At 40.4% G+C, this 6,263-nt stretch overlaps 1 long non-coding RNA gene across 1 annotated transcript; it reads right to left on the bottom strand.

The window, feature by feature from the left end:
* Positions 1-1,345: 1,345 nt before the first annotated feature.
* On the bottom strand, positions 1,346-2,833 carry LOC139826969 (uncharacterized). The gene is made up of 4 exons (XR_011737135.1): positions 2,743-2,833; positions 2,136-2,221; positions 1,933-1,987; positions 1,346-1,737 (listed from the first exon to the last, which is right to left on the bottom strand). It is a non-coding gene; the product is annotated as an uncharacterized lncRNA (long non-coding RNA).
* Positions 2,834-6,263: the final 3,430 nt, after the last annotated feature.

The following is a 6,263-nucleotide window of genomic DNA, read 5'->3' as shown; positions in this document are numbered from 1 at the left end:
TTGGATCAATTCTCATGATGCTACTTAGAATAATGTCAGAACTTACTGGTCATTATCCAGAGAACCTACCAGCTGTCCAGTATCAACATCACAGCACTTGTACACTCGTCTTTTCCTCTTCGTTATAAATCTGACTGTTCGTGCTTTAAAAACTCTTTTCACCCAAACAGCAGAGTTCCTTTTTCTGTGCAGTTATGCTAAGAACAGCCATTTTATTAGCAAGTACTTGACCTGTCAGACACACTTACAACTACATGAATTCTTAAGTATTTCAAATAAACTATTCTTAATTATCACACTATTAATATGTTAGTAGAAAAAAACAAGTATGATGTATCGTGTCCTGAGTACTATATAACACTACTTGGAAATAACATCTATATGAAACACACATTCTCTCTCTCTCTCCATGGAAATGCAGCATTCATTTGGCTGTTTAGGCTTGAGAAAAGGAGGCTGAGGGGAGACCTTATTGCTGTCTACAACTACCTGAAAGGAGGTTGTAGCATGGAGGGTGTTGGTCTCTTCTCTCAAGTAACAAGTGATAAGACAAGAGGAAATGGCTTCATGTTGCGTCAGGGAAGTTTTAAATTGGATATCAGGAAAAAAATTCTTACAGAAAGGGTTGTCAGGCACTGGAACAGGCTGCCCAGGGAAGTGATGGAGTCTCCATCCGCAATGTTTAAAAGTTGTTTAGACAAGGTTCTTAGGGACCTGGCTTAGTACTAGAGTTAGGTTATGGTTGGACTTGGTGATGCAGAGAGTCTCTTCCAACTGAAATGATTCTATGATTTTGTAGTTTAAAACTGTGTCACACAGCTATAGCACAACAAAGAGTTGATGTTGAAGAATAGAGGTAAAGCTGTGACTAGATGCAATAAAGCACAAGAGATATAAATGCTGGAAAGGATGGAAAGGATCTTCAGCTATTAATTTAAAAACTGTGTATCTTGTTGTTGCCCATCTTGTGCTTTCAGAAGTCATTGGGAAGCTGAGCACCAAGACTACAAAAACCAAGGTATACCTGCCCAGCTGATATTTTACTGCACACAGCTTGTCTGCACTTGGAGTCACTGAGCAGCAATAGTGTGAAAGGCACTTTTATAGACAAGGCTAAAGAAAATTTTAAATGTTAAAACACTATGGCAGAAAACTCAGTGTCCTACTAGTCAACAAAATGTTGACTAGTTACTGCATATGATTTCTCAATCAGTCACTAGATTTGTAGAGAAAAACAGAACTGAAAATCTGGATAATGGCAATGGTTGAAGTACTTCTGACAATAATTAGCAGTGAGAAATGTATATGCTATGGTTGAAGTCCTGTCTTCATTGACTGTGACAGTAGATCTTTTAACTGTGCTCTTTTAAGATTAGAATTTGACCCTAGAGAGCAGCACAATGCAAATAAATAAGCCATAGATAACTACAGAGACTTATAAAATAAATTGAAAGCTGAAACAGAAAAATAAGCAGGAGGGACAGAAAACTTATCGTGTTTACTGTGATTTTTACAAACCAGTGGTGTCTTCAGCCGTATCTCCCTACAAAATCCAAGGAAAGAAATAAGTAAGAATCATTTTTTCGATATAACTGCATTCTTACATATTTATTTTACTCAGCTGCTTTTCAAACATCCTGTGATTCACTGCAGATCTGTAGTACATTAGCACATATTTAACTATCTGGCTGAATTGGGAACCTCTCATGCAAGGAAAGGAATTGCACTCATGGAGCACTGGAAAAGAGTCACAGAGAGACATGGATTAATGGGGAGAAGGGGTGTCTACAGCAGCACCATCTCTCCACACCACCCATCACCCTCTCAGTGGCACCCACTGCCAGTGCACAGATCTGGTACCACATCACATCCACGGCCTCATGGTGCCTTCATCCCTCACTCTGAGCAGGGCAATGTGCCAATAGAGCCTACCTGAGATGATGAGATGAGATCAGATGCTGAGTGTCTTTACTGGGGCTCAATGATGCTAAAAAAAGACATGCAGGACATAAGTAGTAAATGCAATTGCTTTATTTTAGCAACAGTGGTTGTTCTAACTCAAATACTCTTGGATCTCACAGTGTTCAGCTGATACATTTTACATCTTTCTCAAACAATTTCAGATTTTCACTTACATTTAGAGAGTAAGGGAAAGGTGACCTTCCACAATCCTGGCTTACAAACTGCATCAAAAAGAGCTCAGTGGAGCTGCAAGCATGGTCTGAAACCAAAGATAATTTACTGGGTTATTTCATTACAAAATAAATTGTTTATGATACTTTATGAAACACCCACACCAGTGTCCATGAAAACAGAATGCTGTATTTATGAGGCAACCCTTATGAGGGGTAGCATAATTTTAGTGTCCTATACTTGAACTATGCTAAAAATATATTACTTTGTCATCAGGGAACAGTTTAAAAAAAAAAAAAAGTTTAAAAAAAAAAAAAAACACCTTGAAGACTGGATAGTTCTAAGCAGCTGAGAATTAGGAAAGGAGTTACAGTACGTTGTTCTGCGGTGGTCTGGTGGTGCACAGCCAAAAAGCTGTAGCGGATGCCCAGCCTGTTGCCTGCTTGTCCACCCCAGCCCACAGCAAGCTGCCTTCTCTCCCATCCTGGGCTCCAACCAGGCTCCTGTAGCTTTTGAAGCACTAAGCAGCCACAGGGATGGTGGCAGGAAGCAGGGGACACCTGGTAAGCTCACTGAGTCCCTAGGAAACCCTTGAGGTTACAGTTGTACCTGGTTCTCTCATGGGGCTGTGAAGGCAATGGGCAGAGGTCCCCGGGAAGCGCCTGCTGCACGCCGAGGTGATGCGTTCCCCTGTGTCAGATTTCTGGAACACAGCGGTAGCAGCTGAAAACAGTCAGAAGGGTTTAAGTATGTGCACAATCATCAGAACGCAAGGGAGAGAGCCTCCGCTAATGAGAGAGAAGGTAAATAGAGCCTGAGAAACTGGAAACATTCTTTGGTTTGGCTTACAATGGGAAAAAAAACCCACAAACTTAAAAGGCATTGTGCACAGCGGAGAGGCCATTAATCGCGGGCAATGCACTTCCTCAAATGCAGTAGGGACATGTGGGAGCCTGTCATTTTTCAGACCATTACCCAAGAGCTTTCCAGAATTTCAGAGTATGCCAATCCTTTCTCAAAACCCAGGTAACATGACATGGCAATGGAGTGACAGATTTGATAATTATTTGATAAAGCTTTGTTGGGTTGGAAAAAAATATCACACCTAAGCTTTGGAAGACCACAACAAATTCAACACAGGTACCCTTCCTGGCTAGGCACAACTGGCCCTTCCCAAATATCCCACCAACCACATGCACAAGACAAGTGACCTGGGAACTTGCTCAACTGTAAATCAGTCTCCATTCTGGGAACTTTTCACACGATCATCAAATCCTGGAGCAGATATATCCTGCTATGGCAATAATTTTAAAAATTACAGAAATATTTTAGAACCAGTGGGCAAAATGTTATGCCTCTATCAACATCTGAAAAGAGTCATGTATTCAAACTTTAAAAGCATCACTCTGCCTTGGTCTTTGAACCTAAAAACCCAGAGGCAGATGCAGTATTTGCATTGTACAACCAATGATGGGCTATAAACTGGGAACTTTACATGCCTGTGGGAGCTAGAAAAAATGATCTCTGCTGGCAGTCATGTGTTACAGCTTGACAGTTTTTGAAAGGAACAATTTCATACAAAGCATCCTGGTTTAGCACTAATACCAAGCCCTTGTCAGTTGACCACATTTTCTAACATTGTTCATGCCAGGCCCTGCACTCTAATTCATTTTTCATAATACCCCACTGAACTGGGACAAATTCATCCTAAACCAAAAATCTTTCACAAAATCCCTAACAAGGCAGTAAAAAGCTTCAGCAAACATCAAGACACAGGTCCAGAGAAGTATTTTTCCAGTCTGTGGTTTTGCGTCTAATGTATAGGTAGCAATCATATTTGTTCCTGCATTTTTGGATGACATTTCTCTGTTAGAAGTGCAACAGACTTGTTCTGGTGGAGAAATGGTAGGAGGGAAATTTCTTCCAAGAAGCTGTACACATTTAAATGACCCAACTGTATGCTGCACAAAGTTATGCTAGCAGGAGCTGGGCTTTTTGTTTGTGATGCCAGCCATCAGTGAGACTTGGTGATATCTTCTGTAAGCCCATGGCTTTGTCCCTGAGCTGGCACTGGCTGCACATTGCTGCCTCCCTGCCAGCACAGTTTTCTGTGGCTGCCCACTTGTCTAAATGAAGAGGAGAGAAATTATAAGGGAGAGCCATCAGCTCTGCATGAAACTGAAAATGCTTTTCCATGTTTATAGCACTAACACCTTCGTAAAATAAAAAGGTACGAAACGGATGGCAAAAGCTCGGTTTTGAAATAAGCAGGCAGAGTTAAGGAAAGTGCTTTTTTAACTGCTGCCACAAACATTGTTGACAGCTAAGTGACACTGGAAATCCAAAAGGAGAGAAGGCCCAGCAGAACTCATCAGTTTAACTCTTTATTGGAGCACGTTTAATGGGACTTTATGTTCAGCCATGTGAACTTTGAAATACCTAAGTTCAAATTTCACCTTCAGATTTCCCATCTGTTCTTATTTCATCCTCAGACTTTCCATCTGCTCCCATCTAGGCCTTCCTAATGCCATGCCCAGTCAGACGATATGGTTTTACCAGGTGCTTCTGTCTTGGAAATTTTATAGCATATAAGAAACAATAAAAATTTATGTTGTACATGTTACTTGTGTTAATTAATTCCATTGCACAACAATGTTTTTTTAAATGATATTGTCCAGAAAGTCTGTTAAAATCTGCTGTAGACAAATATGGCTATATTTTATAGCTCCTGGTGCCAGATGGGTTTGGAGTTCAGACATTTGCACTAATGCATTTTGCACTTAGGTGCTGTGCTGGGAAAAATTGACTCCTAGTGACAAAGAGTTAACATTAAAATAGTGCTGTTAGCTAGGGGCAGTCAATGTAAGGTGGAGATGTGTTTTTCTGTATTGAGTTTTGCTGGAAAGGAGTACGCGAGAAGCTGTTAGTGTGCCATTATACATTTTTTCACAAATGAAAGACGTTATTTCCTAGTACTAATATGCAAATATTTTCACGTCTGGAAGAGCAAGAATGTGCTGGCTAACAACCAAAGATGTGCTGGATAAAATCCCCTCCACCTGTTCAGAGGGCGATTGTGCTAGAAAAGAAAGATCACGAAACAAGCAGTGTTAAGTCCCATATCATAGCAAATTTAATAAGAATAATTAGTGTATTAAGTAAAGATTCACTATCCAAGGGCATTGCTGTAATTTCTTACTTCAAATCCCTGGACTCAAAGGCAACAGTTATTCTGAACTCCAAGTGCAACAGTGGGTTACGCAGTGGGGCTTGTTTTGGACAGTGTTTTTTGTTTGCTTGTTTGTTCCATGAGACTGGTTAAACAAGGCTTTATGCCAAGTGAGAGTTTTCTTCCCTCAATTTTACTCCCTCGCAAGCACTCTAGCGGCTGCGCCTCCTACACACGAGGAATCCAGAATGAGCCCAGGGATTTCACATTTGAAGTAAAACGCTGTTCGATACCAAACAACAAGGGCTTCCCCCTCAACAGCAGATTTAAAAGCAACCTCCTGCAAAAGCCTCTGTCATCTCCATCACCACAGGAAGCTCCCCGATGGCCAAACAGAATTTGTTTTTAAGTGGCAGCTCCATCAACATCACATCACAAGGGTTAAAAGGTGCAGAGTTGTTGATGGGGAAATGGCTCTCAGCAGTAAAAATGGAAACAGCAGCTTGTTTCGTTTTCCTCGGAAAAAGAGATGCTCTGGAGAGAGGACAGGGAAAGGACGGGGTGCAGACTGCAGTATCTATTCAAGTGAACATAAAGCTTGGGTATTGTCTTGTCTAACAATTTTTGGAAGCTGACAAACAGTTACAATTAATGCTGCTCATTTGCTCAGAGATTCAAACAGGAAATTATATCATTGTGAGAACGGCCATTTACAATAATGCTGTGATTCAAGAATACTTCTGTGAATAAAAGAAATAAGTAGAGTTTCCTGCTATTTGTGCTTTTATAATATGTCATACTTATAAATCCTCACACAGCTGTGGGTATTTGTCATTATAATCATGAATCTTCATACTTTCCTCGAATTTTAGTGCATGTGACTTGCTCCTGTAAATGATGCCAATAAAGCAATTATCCCTATACTTTTTTTTCCATATTATTTTGTTTGTAAAGTCACAAT

This window comes from Patagioenas fasciata, chromosome 1 (assembly GCF_037038585.1).
Source record: "Patagioenas fasciata isolate bPatFas1 chromosome 1, bPatFas1.hap1, whole genome shotgun sequence".
NCBI classification, from domain to species: Eukaryota; Metazoa; Chordata; class Aves; order Columbiformes; family Columbidae; genus Patagioenas; species Patagioenas fasciata.
The sequence above is the reverse complement of the archived record's forward strand: the minus strand, read 5'-3'. Positions and strand labels throughout refer to the sequence as shown.